General features: G+C 39.8%; 1 long non-coding RNA gene across 1 annotated transcript in view; it reads left to right on the forward strand.

Annotated features, from left to right (window-relative positions):
* Window positions 1-6,301, forward strand: part of LOC126066603 (uncharacterized) — a 238,198-nt gene extending 231,897 nt beyond the window's left edge. Inside the window, exon 8 of the long non-coding RNA XR_007515200.1 lies at window positions 6,286-6,301. This is a non-coding gene — a long non-coding RNA (uncharacterized LOC126066603). The remainder of the gene's footprint in view (window positions 1-6,285) is intronic.
* The last annotated feature ends 14,927 nt before the right edge of the window (window positions 6,302-21,228 follow it).

Consider the following 21,228-nt stretch of genomic DNA (forward strand, 5'->3'; position numbering starts at 1 on the left):
CTATTCAGCATACATAGCTACCTTTGTATCTACTCATAAATTATTGTGTTATTACTGTTGCAAGATTATATGTGTTATAGTAGTTACCTTTGTTGCTTTGTATTCTTGTGTACCTCTCAGTGTCTTCCCTGGCCATGGAAACGTTGTGCTGACCTCCCCCCCACATTGTGTACTGCCTTTCCCTTCACAAAGTTAACACACGTCTGCTGCCTAGCGATTTTCCCTCCCTTTTCCTCCCATCCCTGATAACCATCAAAAAATGTTTCTTTCTGTGTGTAAACCTTTTCTTCACTATTTATAATCGTGGTCTTATACAACATTTGTCCTTTTATGATTGACTTATTTCACTCAGCATAATGTCCTCCAAATTCATCCATGTTGTGAGGTGTTTCACAGATTCATCATTATTCTTTATTGTTGCGTAGTATTCCACTGTGCGTATATACCACATTTTGTTTATCCATTTGTCTCTTGATGGGCACTTGGATTGTTTCCATATTTTTGCTGTTATAAATAATTCTGCAATGAACATGGGTGTGCAGATGTCTATTCTTTTCATGGTTCTTATTTCTCTAGGATACATTCCTAGGAATGGGATTGCGAGATCATATGCTATTTCTATTGTTAGCTTTTTAAGGAAACGCCATTCATGTGGGTCTATTTCCAAGTTGTCTAGTTTGTTCCATTGGTCTATACGTCTATCCCTTTGCCAGTACACTCTGTCTTGATAGCTGTAGCTATAGAGTAAGTCTTAAAATCAGGTAGAGTGATTCCACCCATTTTATTATTCTTTTTCAAAATTGTTTTTAGCTGTCTTAGCAATTATTTATCTAGTCCCTTTGCCCCTTCAGATAAGCTTTAGAATAAGCTTGCTTATATCTACAAAGAAGTCCCTACATGGTGCAAATGGTTATCATGCTCGGCTGCTAACAGAAAGGTTGGAGGTTTGAGCCCACCCAGAAATACCTCAGAAGAAAAGCCTGGAGATCTACATTTGAAAAATCAGCTGTTCAAAAGCCCTATAAATCAGCACGGTTCTACTCTGACACATATGGGATCACCATGACTCAAAATAGACTTTATGGCAACTGATGGGTATCTATAAAAATTCTTGCTAGAATTTTGACTGGAATTGTTTTGAAACTATGGATTAATTTGGGGGAGAATTGACATCTTTATTGAGTCTTCCAAACCATGGTGTATCCCTCCATTTATTTAGATCTTTAATTTCTTTCATCAGCATTTTAGATTTCCTGCATACATGTCCACCCGCCAAAAAACCAAACCTGTTGCCATTGAGCCAATTCCTACCCACAGCGGCCCTGTAGGGTAGAGTAGAACTGCTCCATAGGGCTTCCAAGGAGCAGCTGGTGGTTTTGAACTGCTGACTTTTTGGTTAGCAGCCGTAGCTTTTAACTGTTGCGCCACCAGGGCTCCATACATGTCCAGTATTAGATTTATATCTAAGTTTAATGAGATTTATATCTAAGTATTTTTTTTAGCAATTATAAATGGCTTTTTGGTTTTCATTTTGGTTTCCATGTGTTCATTGCAAATATATAGAGATACAATTGAATTTTGCATGTTGATCTTGAATCCTTTGACTTGCTGAACTCACTTATTAGTTCTAGAAGTTATTGAGTAGATTCTAAAATGTAGGTTTTATTTAATCTAAATTTAAATTGTGCATACTTTCTCTTTCATTTTCATTATTTCAATATGGATTGAAATTTAGAAGGTTCATTAAATGGAAATGTGGTTCCTGGTGTAACCAGGCATGGTAATTTTCCTTTGTAAAAATGTTCTTTGCATATAGATATAGAACTCTAAGTTCTCATCAGTGGGCATAATAAAGACTTGCCATATACTGTAATTTATTTCCTAAAACTTAAGCATATACCCCAAAATATGTAGACTTATGGTCAACTCCCTCTTACCCTATTAGTTGTTTTTGTTCTTCCATGTGTATTAGCTGTACATACAAAGAGAAAACAAAAAAAAAAATCCACTTTTCTATCTAATAAGAGATTAGCAATCCTATATCAAATGAAGTTGTTCATAGTAAGCTGTGTTTTGCTGTGAGAATGAAAAATACTATACATTATATGGTCTGTGGACTAATCAGTGGGTGAGAAAGACAAGACCATAAAAGGGGATTTAGAGTTATCTTATAATCAAAATTTTTTCAAGCACTCCTAAGGTGGCTGAATACTTTCTAAATAAAAGTACACTAACTAGAAGGAAATTTCTCAATCAGAAAAATGACACCTATGAAAAATCTGCAGCCAACTTCATTTTTAAGAAGGGAATTATCTTAGTTATCTAGTGCTGCTATAACGGAAATACCACAAGTGGATGGCTTTAACAAACAGAAACTTATTCTCTCACAGTCTAGGAGGTTAGAAGTCCAAATTCAGGGTGCCAGCTCCAGTGGAAGCCTTTCTTTCTCTGTTGGCTTTGGGGGAAGGTCCGTGTCATCAATCTTCCTTGGTTGAGGAGCTTCTCAGCACAGGGACTTCAGGTCCAAAGGACATGCTATTCTTTTGGCTCTTATTTCTTGGTGGTATGAGGTCCTCATGTCTCTCTGCTCACTTCTCTCTTTTATGTCTTGAAAGAGACTACTTTAAGACACACCCTAATATTGTAAATTGAATTCCTCTTATTAACATAACTGCTGCTAATCCCTCCTCAGTAACATCAAAGAGATAGGATTTACAACACACCGGAAAATCACATCAGATGACAAAACGGTAGACAATCACACAATACTGGGAATCATGGCCTAGCCAAGTTGACAGATATTTTGGGGGGACACAATTCAACCCATGACAGGAGTATTAATTTTTTTCCTCCTAAGATCAGGAGAAATGAAAGGATGTCCACTCTTTTCATTTTCATTCAACATTATACTAAAAGTCCAAGCCAATGAGATAAAGCAAAAACAACAAAAAAAACCAAAGAAACAAAAAAACATAACACAACAAAAAAAAACTTCTGCCTCTATTAGCAGATTGCATGATTGTTTACATAGAAAATCCTAAACAGTCCATAAATTGTGCATGTTTTCTCTTTCAGTTTCATTATTATCAAGATTGATAATTGATGAAACAACTTTTGGAATAAATAAGTGAATTTAGCAAGGTTGTAGGATACAAGAGTAACACATAAAAATATTTTAGCAGCAAACAGTTGGAAAATGAAATTTAAATAACAATTCCGTTTATAACAACAAAAACAAAAAAAATCCCATAACATACTGAGGCTTATACTTAACAAAATGCAAGATTTCTATGCCAAAATCTACAAAACATTGCTGAGAAACTTTAAACATGTAAATAAATACAGTGATATGCCATGTTTATGGTTTGGAAGACTCAATATTATTTGGAGCTAATTCTCCCCAAAGTGACCTACAGATTTAATGCAATCCCAGGTATAAAGCCTGCAAGATCCTGTAGAAATCGACTAATGGATTCTATATCCCAAGCAATCTTGAAAAACAAGAACAAAGTTGGAGCACCTATCTATTGGACTTCAAGACTTACTATAAAGTTACAGCAGTCAAGGCAGCATGGTACTGGCTTTAGGACTGACAAACAGGTCAACAGAATTCTATAGCAAGCCCAGAAATAGACGCACACTTAGATGGTCATTTGATTTTCATCAAAGGGGACAAAGCAATAGGATAGGGAAATGAAAGTTTTTCCACAAATACTGGTGGAATAACTAGACAGCCATATTGGGTGGGGAAGGGGGGGGAAGAAGAAGAAGAAACTCAAATTAACAGAAAAAAGTAAAGTAATAATAATAATAAAGGAATACTTAATCTGAAAAAAATCTAGAAAAGGGACTATGTGGGGAAAATGGGTACAAATAGCAACAGAAAAAAAAATACAAATATATCCATCAATTACATTAACTGTGACTAGAATAAATCTTCCAGTTAAAAGACAAAAATTGTTAAATTGTTTTAAAAAATAACTAGCTATATATACTCTTTGGAGCCCTGGTGGCATGGTGGTTAAGATCTTGGCTGCTAACCAAAAGGTCAGCAGTTCAAATCCACCAGCTGCAACTTAGAAACCCCATGGAACAGTTCTACTCTGTCCTATAGGGTCGCTGTGAGTCGGTTTTCGGTATATACCAAAAACCAAAACCAAACCCACTGCCGTCGAGTCAATTACGACTCATAGCGACCCTATAGGATAGAGTAGAACTGCCCTATAGAGTTTCCAAGGAGTGCCTGGTGGATTTGAACTGCTGACCTCTGTGGTTAGCAGCCATAGCACTTAACCATTATGCCACCAGACTTTTCTTTTGGTATATACTCTTTATAAAAGACTCTTCTTGAAGATAAGGACACAGAAAGGTTAAAGATGAAATTATGGAAAAAGTTATACTATGCAAACACTAACCAAAGAAAGCTGGTATAGTTACGGTGTACTATATAACACTAAGCAGATATCTTACAAAATAGATTTCAAGTCAAAAAGTATCAGTAGAGATAAAGAAGGACACTTAATAATGATAAATGTCTGAAGACTCTGGAAATATACAGTGAAATTGGTGTACCTAGTAGAGAAATAGAAAATCCACAATTACGGTATGAGATTTTAACAATTTTCTCAGTAGCTGATGGAAAAGCCAGGCAGAAAATCAAAAAGAATACACAAGATTTGATCAACATAATGAACAAACTTGAATTAATTGACATGTATATAAAAAAAAAAGATACTATAGCAAGAATTGCAGACTGTACATTTCCTCCCAGTACATATACAAATATTTTTTTAAAAGACTGTATGCTGGACTGGAAGGAAGCCTCGACAAATTTCAAAAGACTAAAATCTTACAGAGTATGTTTTCGGAATACAATGCAATTAATAAAGTGGAACTCATTAACAGAAAAGATACCCAGAAAAATCCCTCTATGTTTGGAAATTAATTAATACACATTTAAATAATTCATGGATTAAAGAAGAAACCAGAATGGAAATGATAAAATATTTGGAATTGCCTAATAAATTAAACACTACATATAAAAACTGGACAGATAAAGCAGGACTCAGGGAATTTTACAGCCTTAAGTGTATATATTAGAAGGGGAAAAAGAAAGGTTGCAAATTAATGACCTAAATATTTATCTCAAAGAGTTGTTGTTGTTGTTGTTAGGTGCCATCAAGTCGGTTCTGACTCATAGTGACCCTATGCACAACAGAACAAAACACTGCCCGGTCCTGTGCCATCCTCAAAATCATTGTTATGCCTGAGCTCATTGTTGCAGCCACTGTGTCAATCCATCTCGTTGAGGGTCTTCCTCTTTTCTGCTGACCCTGTACTCTGCCAAGCATGATGTCCTTCTCCAGGGACTGATCCCTCCTGACAACATGTCCAAAGTATGTAAGACGCAGTCTCGCCATCCTTGCCTCTAAGAAGCATTCTGGCCGCACTTCTTCCAAGACAGACTTGTTTGTTCTTTTGCCAGTCCATGGTATATTCAATATTCTTCACCAACACCACAGTTCAAAGGTGTCAACTCTTCCTCGGTTTTCCTTATTCATTGTCCAGCTTTCACATGCATATGATGTGATTGAGAACACCACGGCTTGGGTCAGGCGCACCTTAGTCTTCAGGGTGACGTCTTTGCTCTTTAACACTTTGAAGAGGCCCGTTGCAGCAGATTTACCCAGTGCAACGCGTCTTTTGATTTCCTGACTGCTGCTTCCATGGCTGTTGATTGTGGATCCAAGTAAAATGAAATCCTTGACAACTTCAATCTTTTCTCCATTTATCATGATCTTGCTCATTGGTCCAGGTGTAAGGATTTTTGTTTTCTTTATGTTGAGGTGCAATCCATACTGAAGGCTGTGGTCTTTGATCTTCATTAGTAAGTGCTTCAAGTCCTCTTCACTTTCAGCAAGCAAGGTTGGGTCATCTGCATAATGCAGGTTGTTAATGAGTCTTCCTCCAATCCTGATGCCCCGTTTTCTTCATATACTCCAGCTTCTCAGATTATTTGCTCAGCATACAGACTGAATAGGTATGGTGAAAGAATACAACCCTGATGCACACCTTTCCTGACTTTAAACCAATCAGTATCCCCTTGTTCTGTCCAAACAACTGCCTCTTGATCTATGTAAAGTTTCCTCATGAGCACAATTAAGTGTTCTGGAATTCCCATTCTTCACAACCTTATCCATAATTTGTTATGATCCACACAGTCGAACGCTTTTGCATAGTCAATAAAACACAGGTAAACATCCTTCTGGTATTCTCTGCTTTCAGCCAGGAGCCATCTGACATCAGCAATGATATCCCTGGTTCCAGGTCCTCTTCTGAAACTGGCCTGAACTTCTGGCAGTTCTCTGTTGGTATACTGCTGCAGCTGTTTTTGAATGATCTTCAGCAAAATTTTGCTTGCATGTGATATTAATGATATTGTTCTATAATTTCGACATTCGGTTGGATCACCTTTCTTGGGAATAGGCCTAAATATGGATCTCTTCCTGTCAGTTGGCCAGGAAGCTCTCTTCCATATTTCTTGGCATAGACGAGTGAGCACCTCCAGCGCTGCATCTGTTTGTTGAAACATCTCAATTGATATTCAATCAATTCCTGGAGCCTTGTTTTTTGCCAGTGCCTTCAGAGCAGCTTGGACTTCTTCCTTCAGTACCATCTGTTCCTAATCATATGCCACCTCTTGAAATGGTTGAATATCGACTAATTCTTTTTGGTATAACGACTCTGTGTATTCCTTCCATCTTCTTTTGATGCTTCCTGAGTTGTTTAATATTTTCCCCATGGAATCCTTCACTATTGCAACCCGAGGCTTGAATTTTTTCTTCAGTTCTTTCAGCTTGAGAAACGCTACGTGTGTTCTTCCCTTCTGGTTTTCCATCTCCAGCTCTTTGCATATGTCATTATAATACTTTACTTTGTCTTCTCGAGAGGCCCTTTGAAATCTTCTGTTCAGTTCTTTTACTTCATCAATTCTTCCTTTTGCTTTAGCTGCTCAATGCTCAAGGGCAAGTTTCAGAGTCTCCTCTGACATCCATCTTGGTCTTTTCTTTCTTTCCTGTCTTTTCAGTGACCTCTTGCTTTCTTCACGGATGATGTCCTTGATGTCATTCCACAACTTGTCCGGTCTTTGGTCACCAGTGTTCAATGCGTCAAATCTATTCTTGAGATGGTCTCTAAATTCAGGTAGGATATACTCAAGGTCATATTTTGGCTCTCGTGGACTTGCTCTGATTTTCTTCGGTTTCAGCTTGAACTTGTATATGAGCAATTGGTGGTCTGTTCCATGGTCGGCCCCGGCCTTGTTCTGACTGATGACATTGAGCTTTTCCATTGTCTCTTTCCACAGATGTAGTCAATTTGATTTCTGTGTGTTCCATCTGGCGAGGTCCATGTGTATAGTCGCAGTTTATGTTGGTGAAAGAAGGTATTTGCAATGAAGAAGTCGTTGGTCTTGCAAAATTCTATCATTCTATCAAAGAGTTAGGGGAAAAAAAACCAGCAAAATAACTCCCTATCACCAAAACAAACAAACAAACAAACAAAACAGAAGGAAGGAAATAATGAAGAAAATAATGTAAAGTAATAAAATAAGGAGGATCAACAATGCCAACAGATCATTCTTTGAAAAGACTAATAAAATTGATACACTTCTGGTGAGACTGCTCAGGAAATAAAGAAGTACAGAGAAGAATGAGAAGGATAACAGCACACCACCAAAGCTCTGGAGACATAAAAAATAAGAGAATAGACAATTACATGCTATTTTTTTTTGAAAATTTAGATGAAAAGGACAAATCCTTCAATCAATACAACATTATAAATCCAACACAAAGAAGTAGGGAATCTGGATTAAGTATTAAAGAAATTGAATCTATTATGCAAACTTTCGCACCGCTGCATCCCTGCCCCAAAACAGACAAACAAAACACACACACACACACACATACACACACACAAACTCCAGGCCCAGATGGCTTCACTGGTGAATTGCATCAAACATTTTGGAAATAATGCCAATCTTAAACAAACAAACAAAATCCAAATAGGGAAAGTGATAACACCCTATCTCATTAAATGAGGCCAGTAGTATCTTGACACCAAAGCTATCAAACTTGTTATGAGAAAGGAAAATTACAGACCAATTTTTACTCATGAACATAAAAGCAAAAATGCTAAATCATGTTGTTGCGTGCAATCAAGTTGATTCTGACTCAAAGTGACTCTGTAGGACAGAACTGCCCCATAGGGTTTCCTAGGCTGTAATCGTTTGGGGAGCGTATTACCAGGTTTCTTCTCCAGCAGGGTTGGTGGTGGATTCCAACTTGCGACATTTTGGTTAGCAGCCGAGTGCTTAACCATCGCACCACCAGGGATCCTTTATAAAAACGTTATTGTTGTTGTGTGCAGTGGGGTGGATTCTGACTTATAGCAACCTAATCCAGCACTATATAAATAATGTATTATATCACGCCTAAGCTGGGTTTATTCCAAGAAAGCAAGATAGTTTGACATTTAAAAAAAGTCAAGCAATGTAATTAACACACACAAAAAATTACATGAAGAATTATATAAAGGAGAAAATTATATGATTATCTAATAGGTACTGATAACATTCGGCATCTCTTTATGATTAAAATTCTTAGCAAATACAAATAGAAGACATATTCTTTATTCTGATAAAAGGTGTCTATCAAAAAACTACAACAAGCATAAATTTTGGATGGCAAATATGGAAGTTTTCTCTTAAGACCTGAAATAAGACAAAGATGCCTGTTATCACCGCTTTTATTCAACATTGTACTGGAAGTCCTAGTTAGTATGGCAAGGCAAGAAAAATAAATTAAACCTAAGAATTAGAAAAAAAAATATGATATTGTGTATGTAGAAAACCCAAACAAATTTATAGATAATTATTAAAATTTATAGGTGAATTTAGCATGGTTTCTAGATACAAGGTCAATACAAAAATCAGTTTTATTTCTATATTCAAAAATAAAGAGTTAGAAAGTAAAATAAAAAGGACAACATTTTTATAGAACCAAAAACTCATTGCAGTCGAGTCAAGTCAATTCTGACTCATAGCGACCCTATAGGACAGAGAAGAACTGCCCCATAGCATTTCCAAGGAGCACCTGGTTGATTTGAAGTGCCAACCTTTTGGCTAGCAGCTGAATTCTTAACCACTATGCCACCAGGGTTTCCAACATTTACAGAAGGATAAAAGAATCAAATACCTAGAAATAAATCTAGCAAAAGATATCCAAGATCTCTGTGTGAAAATTATAAAGCATTATTGAAAGAAATTGACGACCTATATAAACAGAAAGATACACCCTGTTCATTGACAGTTTAGTATATATACAGCTTACAGATTTAATGCAATCCCATGATTCTAAATTTTATATGGAAATCCAAAGGCTCAAGAATAGCTAACGTACTCTTGAAGAACTAGGGAGAGTTCTTGCTCTCCAAGATATCAAGACTTATTAGAAAGTTCTAGTAATTATGACAGTGTGATAGTGGGGCAAGTAGAACAATGGAACAGAAGAGACCACCCAAAACAGGCTTTCTTATACAGGGACACTTGAGTTATCACAAGGATGGGACTGCAGAGCAGTGAGAAGACAGTTTTTCCAATAAGTGGACCTGGGACAACTGGACATCCAGATGGAAAAAAAAAATTTGACCACTACATTCTATACAACAAAATGTCAGTTCCAAGAGATTTCAGACCTAAATGCAAAAGGCAAACAATATACCATTTGGAGATCTATTTTGAAATACTTTGAAAAATTCAGACACAAAACACAAGCCATAAATAATTTATAAATTGGGTTATATTAAATTTAGGAATCTCTGCTTATCCAGAGGTACCATTTAAAGAATGAAAAAGCAAGCCAGGGTAGGGGGAATATATTTCAATTGGAATATGTAAAGAATTAGTACACATAATTAAGAAAAAGACAGAAGAAAAACGAGCAATAGAGTTCAAAAGGTAATTCACAAAGAATACCGAAATAGCTGAGAAATACATGGAAAGCACTTGACTTCCCCTGTAACTAGGAAAATGCAAATTAAAATACCGTGACGTATCACTCAGAATGATGAAAATGAATGACAGTCCCAAGTTTTGAAGAGTGTAAGGAGCAAAGGAAACTCTTACCTAGTGTAGTTGAGAGGGTAAACTGTTGCTTTGGGAAAACAGTTGGCCATTATTTACTGAAGTTAGAGATGTCTGTACCCTATGGCCCATCAATTGTCAATATGTGCACAAACCCTCCAGAAGTCATATATGTACAGGACCCAGGTTATGTGGTTTCCCAGATTTCTCTGGATGAGTTGTCAAAGTTGCCAAGCCCTCAGGTCTTGATTTATAACAACAAGCGCGCCTGTGCATACCCGTGGGGTCTGCCCTCCCAGAAGGAAACATTTTTGTTGTATTTTCTGGTATGTAAGATCTTAAGACAACTGAGTCTTCTCTCCATTCCTGAGTCCATGCCCTAAGTTTCTACAACCCAGCAGCTCTGGCTTTTCGTAATATTTTCTTGACAGAAGAGAAGACTTGTTTGTTCATTTTATAATTGTGCTTAAAAGAGAAGTTAATCACTCAGAATGCCTTAGGTCTTGTTTTGAAACAACACTAGATGGAGCTCCTTCTTTTCATTCCCTCTTGACCGTCGTCATCTCAGCCGCCTGTGTTCAGCAGTTTCTCAGACCTTGAGATGGTGCCCTTGCACGGCCAGCATTACAAGGACATCATCTTCCGCCAACCAGGAATTAAATCAAGATGTCTTTACTCGTTGGCAGGGTGGACTGCATCTTTTCCTCAGGATGGCTATGGGGCTTAAGGAGTCTTCTAGTCAGCTTTATTCTTCTGCCCCTAGACAAGCATGAGATCAAATAATTGAAAACAGTCAGTTCACTGCCTTTTCCTTAGGGACCTAAAGGAAGCAGAATCCATGAACTCCCTCTTCAGCGACAACCTTGATTTTATCCTTCTGAAAGGCAAATATCTCCCCATAAATGTTTATTATCCACTGAAAAATACATTACATCCTCATGGAGAGAGCAAGAGAAGTCGCAAGAAAAATGAATAAATGGTTGGTCTGTAAGCCACATGTGCTGGGGCCATTCTATTCCTGGGGAAACTAGTCTTCCACCCCCCTGAGATTTTTGCAAATTCCTGGTGGGAATAGTCTCCCCTCAGATACCACTTCCCTGAGGTAACCCATCTTGTTGTTGTTGTTGAGAATATACACAGCAAAACATATACCAATTCGACCTTTCTACAAGTACAATTCAGTGACATGGATTACATTCTTCGAGTTGTGCAGCCATTCTCTTCCTCCTTTTCTGAGTTGTTCCTTCCACATTAACATAAACTCACTGCCCTCTAAGGTTCCTATCTAATCTTTCCAGTTGTTATTGTCAACTTGATCTCATATAGGTAGTTCCTAAAAGAGAATAATGCTCAAGTAACCATCCATTCTTAAGAGAGCCTCCATTTGCCATCACCTGCCATGCTTTGCTTTCTCATCTATTTATTTGTTCAGTTATTTATTGTCTGTCATGCCACTAGCTTGTGAACTTCCAGGGATCTTGTCTATTTTGTTCAAAGCATTGGCCTCGGGACCTGGAATAGTGTGAGGCACACATTGGGTGCTCAATAAATGTCTGTGGAATGGGTGGTCATCTCTGAGTCCAAACTCCACCAGTTTTGTTTATGGGTCTTCTTCTTCCTGCACTGTGGTTCTTGTCCCACAGTTTGTCTACTCAGTTGTGGAACTCTAGCCCTTCCATGGTTGCCTCTGAAAAACCTCCCACAAGAAGGCATTCTTGATATGAAAGCCTTAGCTGAAAAGTTGAGAAGAGGGATTTACATAGAAATGACCAAACTGTTTAAAGCGAACATTAATATTTCTTTTTGTAACAGTCCTATCTCCCTCCTCATCACTGAAAACATCCTTGGTGACCCCACCCCACGAGTCTCCCTGGTGTGTCAAAAATCTTACCGCCACTTCTCTCTTTCTATGTCTCTTTCCTTTATCAACTCTCTTCGTCACACTTTTGCGTGAAGTAACTCAGCTCTTCTCCAGTTCCTTTCCCATGCTGAACTCTCAGCCCAGCTTTGTCTATCTAAAATCCATCAGTGTCCCAGGCAAGCCAAAGAACCATCTCCCTTCACAAACCCAAAAGTCAGAGACACAATAATGTTCTCATCTGGCAGCAGTTCCCTCTTCTTTGCAGCTAAGATTTCCACTGTTCATCTCTATTCCCATTTCCAATGCTGTTATTTGGACTCTCTTTTGCCCCCAAAAGAAAATCTACTTCTGGAAATTAGCCAGTGAAAATTCTATGTATAATAACAAATTATTGTCTGATACGGTGCAGTGATATAGCCCTGGGAGATGGCGCAAGACCAGGCAACGCCTTGTTCTGTTATACCTGAGGTTGCCATGTTCCAAGAAAACTAGCAACAAAACATTTATGGATACCACACACTGTGCCAAATACTACATAAATGCTTTCTTTGATTTTTTCCTATAAATTTACTATATTGATATTATTATCCCCATTTCATGTATGTGGAAACTGAAGCTAAACAAAGTTAAACAGCATGTCCGTAGTCACAGATCTAGTAAACAGAAGAACTGGCACTTCCGTCTCACTCTGAAGCTAGTTCTGTCTCACTCCAGAGCCAACACTTTGAACACAGGGTCACACACATGGGATGCAAAAGCCCTGCCTAGGAGCGGTAGTTCAGTGTGGCTGTGGAACGTACGGAGATAAAAGAAATCCTACTTTTATCCCTAGCTGTAAGATCATAAAATCCACATCTCTCATTTAACTTTTGCTTTTTCTAAGGGGCCCTATTTCATCTTTTAGAACTTCATCCAGGCGTGGAATTTGACTTTCTCACATCATTTTACCTCAGCTTTAATCTGTTACTATTGTGGTAACAGGGGAGAACAGAATTCCCAATATTTTACACATCGCAGGACATAGAGAAACTGGTAAGATTTCATGTAAATGGTCAAAGTAGTCAAATGAAAAATAACTGGCCGGGGGTCTTGCTGCCCAAGACCAGCCCAAAGCTGACCACCTACAGGTCAGAGAGGATTCTTACATTTGCAACACCTGTAACCCATTCTGGTACACCAGTTAGGAAGCCCTAGGCCAAAACTCCTTAAGCTGCAGACCAATCATTCATGAGGACTCCTGAGATGACAGTCTTTGGCCTTAACTCATAATATAGGAAGAGAAATCCAGTGTCTTATTGGGACAAGGCTTGTTTACGCAGGAAGGTTAAGGGCAAGAAGGTTAGGTTCCACGGGGAAATAGTAGTGTGGTGGCTTGTACGTTACCGTGAAGCTGGAAGCTATACCACTAGTATTCCAGATACCAGCAGGGTCATCCATGGTGCACAGGTTTCAGCGGAGCTTCCAGACTAAGACAGACTAGGAAAAAAGGCTTGGCGATCTACTTCCTGAAATTAGCCACTGAAAATGTTATGATCACAACAGAATATCGTCCAACTCGTTTGCTTTGGACACGTCATAAGAAAGGATCAATCGTTGGAGAAGGACATCATGTTTGGTGAAGTAGAGGGCCAGCAAGGGTGAGGGAGACCCTCAGTGAGGTAGATTGGCACAGTGGCCAGAAAAATGAACATGCCAGTTATTATAAAGGATGATACAGGACTGAGCGGAGTTTCATTCTGTTGTACATAGGGTAGCCATGAGTTGGATTTGACTCTACGGCAGGTAACTAACTAACTAGCTCACTAACCAACTATCTAATGGCCAGATGGAATGGTTCCCCCATTTAGACCAATCTGTTTAAAGAGATGGCTTCCTTCATGACTGCTGTGATTGTTCCTTACCCCAAAGCAGAGCTGCTTCTTCTGGAGAAGAACTTGCAGCTTGGAATATCCTGTCTTGAGTCAGGAGAGATCCTAAGGATCAAGGCAGGTACATTACACACCTACTCACCCCTGGGCTTTGGGCTGGGAGAGGAGGCAGCAGCTCATATGGGGCTGCATGCTTACGCCTCCACCAGTGGGAATGCCAATAGTCATGTCCAGTTCTCTGTCTTCTTCAACCTTTGAACATCTGAACCAGGGGCCATCCCTGGGAAATCTGCCAAGCAGTTTTTTTTTCTTACTTGGTCTAAAAAAATCTGGTTATTTTCCTCTGGCATCATAGTTCCATTCTTTTTTCTCTATCCCACAGGATTGTAAACTGCTATTTAAGAAGCCTGTCTGTCACCTGCCTACCTAGCCAGTCCTTTGTTCATATTTAAAAAAGTCTTAAGGTAGCCTCCATCTTAGATATTTTTACAAACCATACAAAATTTAACCCAGTCTCTTTGCTATAACCAAAACCAAACCCATTGCCGTCGAGTTGATTTAGACTCATAACAACCCTATAGGACAGAGTAGAAATGCCCTATAGAGTTTCCAAGGATGTAATCTTTACAGAAATAGACTGCCACATCGTTCTCCTACAGAGCATCTGGTAGGTTTGAACCACTGACCTTTTGGTTAACAGCCAAACACTTAACCCACTAGGCCACCAGAACTCCTTACCTTTCCTGTAGAAGAACTTAAAACCACATATTTGAATAATAGATGAATTCCAATCTTTTTAAGTTTTATGTTCTGACTATTCCTAACTGCATATCAAAATCAAGGAGGGAAATTTGTTACTATATCAAAATTTCTGAGGATGGGTTTCAGAAATCTCTATTTTTAACAAGCTCCCCAAGTGATTCTGACAGCCAGCTTGTTCCCAGCCTACGGACTGGCATTTGGAAACCAATGGACCACTCTATCTTTCTTCACATCAGAATTCTGTAATATCTCCCCTTCCCTCCACCACCCATACTACCCTAATCATTTTCTTGTGGCAACCAATACCCAACAACCAAGATGATCCACCCTGAGGTTTTCACCACAAGACAGAATATGCCCCAAAGTTTTCCAACAAAAATGGTAAGCTCTACTGGCCACCAAACTTTTTCCTACCAATCAGCTTCTACCTACAAATGGGTGGCAATTTCTACAGCCCCAGCCTCCAAAAAAGTAGATAAATAAAACACAGAGTTGTATTTCTTGGGTAAGTTTCAGCATCTTGCATATTTTGCTCAGTGATAGGTCCTTGAAAACACATTTTCTATCTCTGCATTGAGTTTTAAGCTGTCTTATTTGGGAATTCCATGTTCCCAGATGACCAAATTACATTGTTTTCTCAGGCTGACCGTACCTGCAGATACTGTTCTGGGGAGCTTTTTGTAAAGAAGCTGTAAAAGTAGAACAGCCAGATTCAAGAAAATGCCATCTGGTTTCCATGCTGCAGATACCCACACGAGGCTTGAAAAATCTAGCTGGCGAGGGTGGAAGATCCTGTGGGCTGGTTGATAAAGGAAGAAAGGAGAAGGGTACTTTTTTCCCTCGATGTTCCTACAATCGAGCCTAATCACCAGAATTTGAGAGAGAGAGAATTCTTATTACTGTTAGGTGGAGAGTCTGGAGTTCCTAAAGGCTTAAGAAAACAATCCCTTTTTTAAAACTCTATGTTCTAGCCACCTTGGTAACTCTTCAGGGCAGACTGAGAATAGAGTTCTTATTTAATCATTCCCATTATTTTTTCTTTTACTTGTACTTTCTGGCCAAACTCCTGGTACTACAAGAGACACAAGATGGTTTTCCAGATATAGTTTTGCTTGTATATGTCATTTTAATTATAGATATAATATAGGATTATTTTCTTCATTTGTTAAAAACAAGGTCAGGCTATGAAAATTCAATGTGATTTTTAAAAATTAGAATTTATTAGAGCTGAAAGAAATCTTAGCTATCTAATCTTTGCAGCCAATCAGCTATTTTGTAGGGAATAAAGTTGAAGCGCAGAAAGGCAAAGTAACCTGCTCAAGTACACAGAGTGAGTTAGAACCAGACCCATGATGGGCTTGGTGACGTGCCACCTAGCTATCCCTTTGGGAAAAGAATTATTGCTCCTACTTCTGAGAGGGCAGCTGGTAGCTGTTTTAGGCTAAGTTCTTTAGAGAGGCAAAACTGGTGAAGTGTATGTACGTTGTTCTTGTTAGCTGTTGTAGAGTCAGTTCTGACTCATAGAGACCCTAGGCACAACAGAACAAAACACTGCGCGGTCCTGTGCCATCCTCACAATCATTGTTACGCTTGAGCCGGTTGTTTGGCCACTGTGTCAATCATCTCATTGAGGGCCTTCCTCTTTCTTGCTGACCCTCTACTTTACCAAGCATGATGTTCTCCAGGGACTGATCCCTCTTGATAACGTGTCCAAAGTATGTGAGACAAAGTCTTGCCATCCGTGCTTCTAAGGAGCATTCTGGTTGTACTTCTTCCAAGACAGATTTGTTTGTTTTTCTGGTAGTCCATGGTATATTCAATATTCTTTGCCAACACCATGATTCAAAGGCATCAGTTCTTCTTCAGTCTTCTTTATTCATTGTCCACCTTTTGCACCCATATATGGCAATTGAAAACGCCATAGCTTGGGTCAGGCACACCTTAGTCCTTAAAGTGACATCTTTGCTTTTTAACACTTTAAAGAGGTTGTAAAAACAGCGTGGGGGTGGTGTCTGACCTCCTCTAACTTCACAAGGAGGAAGGAGAATCAAGATAAACAGTGCAAGGCTGATTCCTATGAAACGGGGATCAGACTTGCCTCCTTTTTGCACCATCTTTACGAATTCTGACACCAACTGTCCCTTCCACTATACTCTCTACTTCTCTTCTGGGTTTGATAGTTCATTGCAATGGCCACACAAAACTCACAGACAATACTCACAATTACAGGGCTTATTAGCAAAGTAACAGGTTACAATTCAGGCTCAGGAACACTCAAGGATACTGTTCTACCATTAAGATAGCCTCTTCCCAGATGCACTCTCAGGCACACTTCTCCCTGGCCCTAGGCCTCTACCAAAAGCACTCAGTTTTTTTCTCTTTATGGGCCAGGAAGCCTAACACACCATCTCCTGCTGCTGGGTCTGTGCTGCTGAGTCTCTGCTGCTGCTTCTCTAGCTCTCTCTGTCTTCTTGATCCAGGAGCTTCTCAACACAGGGATCCGGGGTCCAAAGGATAAGTTGGATCCTGGCTGATCTTTTTTGGTGGTGGTGGGAGCCTCTCTCTCCCACCTCTGGGATGGCTCACCTCAAGCCCAGAACAATGGCAAAACTGACCAACTCTTTTGGTGGGCCACAATTACCATATCTGCATAGTCCTGCCCAATCATTGGGTGGGAGTTACAAGACCATGGCTAGAAAGGCCACACGAAAGTGATCTATCACACAACAGAGGTCTTTTGTTGCAAATTTGTCCAATGCAATTCGTCATTTGATTTCTCAACTGCTGCTTCCATGGGTGTTGATTGTGGAGCCAAGTAAAATGAAATCCGTGACAACTTCTATCTTTTGTCTGTTTATCATGATGTTGTTCATTGGTCCAGTTGTGAGGATTTTTGTTTTCTTTATGTTAAGGTGTAATCCATACTGAAGGCTGTGGTCTTTGATCTTCATCAATAAGTACTTCAAGTTCTCTTTATTTTCAGCAAGCAAGATTGTGTCATCTGCATTATCACAGGTTGTTAATGAGTCTTCCTCCAATCCTGATGCCCCCTTCTTCTTCATATAATCGTTTTTTGGATTATTTGCTCAGCATACAGACCGAATAAGTATGGGAGTAAGAGGGCTGGTTCTATTGGCAAGACTGATTCAATGGAATTTAGGAGCTCAGTGTTCCCATCTTCCTGATTATCTGCCCACATATCCCCAACCCAAGTTTCAGGATCCTACCTCTTTCCAATCAATGCCCTCACTTTAACTTCAGGCACCATTCAAGGTTGGGAATTCAATTGACATTGTAATTCAGCCACTTTTACAATAAGACTCTGGGTTTGCTTTTGGCAATATCACCTCCTTTACTACAAGAAATAAGGCTTTCTTTCAGGGCAGGCATAAGTGGCAACTTTGAGGTCTTTTTTGTGGCGTTTGAGCTGTGTCTCTGAATCTCTGAGCTCCTCTCTTTCTTTCACTATTTTGTCTAGCGAAAGCAGGACCAACCAACTAGCTTCCCTACACTTCTCATTTTGGCAAAGGTTTGTGGAAAAGTATCAAACATGCAATCACCCAGAGCCTTGATCCTCACCAGTACTTGATTTATTGGTGGTGATATTTTGCATATTAATATTGCCACCTCATGCCATGTATTAGCTGTGCCCTCTTTACTACTGGAGGTAGAGTCATCAGACCTTTAAGACTCGTTGGACTTCATAACAAGTTTAGAAAACTCATCCTTACAATTATTTTGTTTTTCTAGAACTGCTCCTGGTACCAAATGTCTTAGGGCTGTGTTCTCTAGAGAAGCAAAACTAGTGAAGAGTGTATATATATGTATATACACACATACATACACGTGTATATTTAGAGAGAGAGAAAGAGAGACAGATTTATCTCAAGGAAGTGGTTCACATGGTTGTAGAGGCAGGCAAATCCCAAATCCATGGATTAGGCATGAGGCTGGAGGTTTCTCCTGACTCACGTAACTGCAGGAGCTGACAAACTCAAGACCAGCAGGTAAGATGGCGGGCTACTGGCTCACAGGTTGCTTTTGTTGTTAGGTGCCATCAAGTCAGTTACAACTCATAGTGACCCTATGTATAACAAAACAAAACACTGCCTGGTCCTGCACCATCCTCACAGTTGTTGTTATGCTTGAGTCATTGTTGCAGCCACTGTGTCGGTCCATCTCATTGAGGGTCTTCCTCTTTTCCACTGACCCTGTACTTTACCAACCATGATGTCCTTCTCCAGGGACTGATCCCTCCTGATAACATGTCCAAAATATATGAGACATAGTCTTGCCATTCTTGCTTCTAAGGAACTTTCTAGTTGTATTTTTTTCAAGACAGATTTGTTTGTTCTTCTGGCAGTCCATAGTATATTCAATATTCTTCACCAACACCATAATTCAAAAGCATCAATTCTTCTTTGGTCTTCCTTATTCATTGTCCAGCTTTCACGTGCATATGAGGTGATTGAAAACACCGTGGCTTGGGTCAAGTGCATCTTCAAGATGACATCTCTGATTTTTAACATTTTAAAGAGGTATTTTACAGCAATTTTCCCAATGCAGTGCTTCATTTGATTTCTTGACTGCTACTTCCATGGCTGTTGATTGTGGATTCAAGTAAAATGAAATCCTTAACAACTTCAATCTTTTCTTCATTTAACATGATGTTGTTTATTGGTCCAGTTGTGATGATTTTTGTTTTCTTTATGTTGAGGTGTAATCCATACTGAAGGCTGTGGTCTTTGATCTTCATCAGTAAGTGCTTCAAGTCCTCTTCACTTTCAGCAATGTTGTGTCATCTGCATATCACTGGTTGTTCACAAGTTGCAGTGGCCGACAAATCCCAAAATCTGTAGGCAACTCCCCAGGCTGCTGGTTCAAGTCCCAAGAACTGTAGGTCAGTTGATGATGAGACGGATTCAGGATCCAGAGCAAGCAAATGTGCTTTGCCAGAACATCCATATATATGTTGGATGCAGGCCACACCCCTGAGGCAACTCCCCTTACAACCGATTGGCTGATCACATCAGATCCCATCATGTGACTACATCATACGTAACTGCCACAGCACTAAAAATCATGGCCTAGCCAAGTAGACACACAACCTTAACCATCACAGCAGCCACCCTTCACTGTCAGCCCCTTCAGAGACCACCTTAGCTGCAAAGAGTAGCCTGGTTCAAGGGCAGACCCTTTCCAGGGCAGCTCACATCCAACAACCAATGGAGGTGGGAGTATAAAGACCCAACAACTTTGGCTTACGTGGGACTCCTTGATGAATCATTTCAGCTCCAGAGCTCCCTGTGGGTTTGGCTAAGGCTATCAAGCAGTAATGGGACCTGCTTTGAGGCTTTCGTCCTTATGCCTTCCTTCCCCTTCTGCAAGTACGGATCTCAAGGCCACTTCTGAGTAGCCATCCTGCACATTAACCTTCACCTCAGAGACTGCTTTCCAGAGAAACCAACCTGGAATAAGACCTAAAACAAAAAGTGTATCTCCTGGTTTCTGCTCTCTGTTCTTCTATTAAACTTAAAGCTTTCATTCCTAAAATTTCCATGCTGGAAATACCTGTTAATGTGTGTGTGTCCGTGGGTGTATATATATGTGTGGGTGTAGGTATGGATATGTGTTTGTGTGCATCTCATGTCTCCCCATTACCTAGGAACTTTCCCATTTGGGGGCGGGAAAAACATTTCCCAACTTTTTTCACCATGCATAGATAGTTTTTTACCTCTCTAGGTCACCTGGCCTAAATGAATCATGGGTCTTGCTTTGGTGTGGCTTAGCTCAGCTTGTGTGAGACTGGCTACCAACCTTCTATTCTAGCAGTGAATTAGTGATATATTGAGAAAGCAAAGATCACAAGAAGAGAACTGTCAGGATCCCTCCTGTCTCCTGCCTCATCTGCTAACAGTGGCCACAGAAATTGGTCCTGTGGTCACCCTCATTAAAGCCAGACTAGTCTCTCACACGTCAAAGGACGTGCTATATCTCTTCAGGTATTTTCCAGTTACATGACTTGAATTTTGAAATGAAGATGAAGGCATTTTCCCCCACCCCACCCTACTTCTTAATTTTGGAATCGCAGCTCTGGATGCTGTCTGGTGCTCTCTTTGCTGAGGCAGTCACTCCTTTGCCCCCTCCCCTCACACCCCCACTTGCCAGCCACTCTCACAGTTTCTTGCTGCCCCTGCCTCACCCCTTGCCCATCTTGCCTCCTACATGCTTGGCCATGAATCAAGGACAATTGCCCCCTCCTCCTTGCCACCCAACCCCCAACCTCCAGAAAGCCAGTGGCCATCAAGTTGATTCCCACTCATGGTGACCTCGTGTGTGTCAGAGTAAAACTGCTCCATAGGGTTGTCAGTGGATGATTTTTTTGGGGGGGGGGGCGTAGATCATCAGGCTTTTCTTCTGAGGTGTCTCTAAGTGGACTTCAACCTTCAACCTTTGATTAGCGATTGAGGGCTTTAACCCTTTGCACTACTCAGGGACTCCTTCACCCACAAGCCAAACCTGGGCAATACCACTTTCTTTTTCTTCATACCTTTCCTGGTTCATTGGGAATCTTTTACTAGCTGAATGATCTTGGA

This window comes from Elephas maximus, chromosome 23 (genome assembly GCF_024166365.1).
Source record: "Elephas maximus indicus isolate mEleMax1 chromosome 23, mEleMax1 primary haplotype, whole genome shotgun sequence".
Classification (NCBI taxonomy): domain Eukaryota; kingdom Metazoa; phylum Chordata; class Mammalia; order Proboscidea; family Elephantidae; genus Elephas; species Elephas maximus.